Raw genomic sequence first — 1,046 nt, forward strand, 5'->3', positions numbered from 1 at the left:
AAAAAAATAAAAGAAAATGATGAAAATGTCAAAAAAAATAAAAGAAAAGAAGTTTCCCATGTGATATGTGGTCTAGTTGTTGGAAAAATTTGCAAATATGAATTTCGACTTTATTTGCAAAATCTCTCGAGAATTTGTAAAAATAGGCATAACTTTTGCATACTAACTTGGATGAAAAAGTTTTTTATATGAAAAAAAAGAAGGAAGAAGGAGGACGGATTAGAAAGTACCAGCCAACACCAACAAGGGTGAAAAAAGAGGTTGATCCTTTTCCAGATCCTCCCTCCTTGACTTTCCTTTCACCCCCACACCAATTTTCTCTTTGAAAAGTAGCTTCTCCATACTTGAAGACAACACAAACAAGAATAAAAGACGGGGAGATCCGGTACCTGTGCAATTTTAACTAATTTGTGTGCAACTAGATCATAACACAAGCCAACTTTTACAGCAATGTGTGCAACAAAACACAGAAAATATGCAAATATATATAAGAGAGCACATATACACTAATAGGGAAAAGCCTATACACAAAAAGTTACTAGTAGCGAGGGTTAAAAACCCTCGCTACTACTACTTACCAGTAGCACAGGTTTTTAAACCTCGCTACTACTAAGTTTTTAACCCTCGCTACTACTAAGCGGTCTCTACCGTGCCCCCGGGACATGCCATAGTAGTAGCGCGGGTTTTTAAAACCTCGCTACTACTAAGTTTGATAGCAGTAGCGTTGGTTTTTAGCCCTCGCTACTACTAAGTGGTGCCATAGTAGTAGCGTGGGGGTAAAAAACCGCGCTGCTACTAAAGGCCCCATTTTCAAACTCTAACCCCCCCCCCCCCATTGATCGCCTTTTCAGTTTTACAAAAATAAAAGAAAATGATGAAAATGTCAAAAAAAATAAAAGAAAAGAAGTTTCCCATGTGATATGTGGTCTAGTTGTTGGAAAAATTTGCAAATATGAATTTCGACTTTATTTGCAAAATCTCTCGAGAATTTGTAAAAATAGGCATAACTTTTGCATACTAACTCGGATGAAAAAGTTTTTTATATG

The sequence above is a fragment of the Triticum dicoccoides genome, chromosome 3B (genome assembly GCF_002162155.2).
Source record: "Triticum dicoccoides isolate Atlit2015 ecotype Zavitan chromosome 3B, WEW_v2.0, whole genome shotgun sequence".
Lineage (NCBI taxonomy): Eukaryota > Viridiplantae > Streptophyta > Magnoliopsida > Poales > Poaceae > Triticum > Triticum dicoccoides.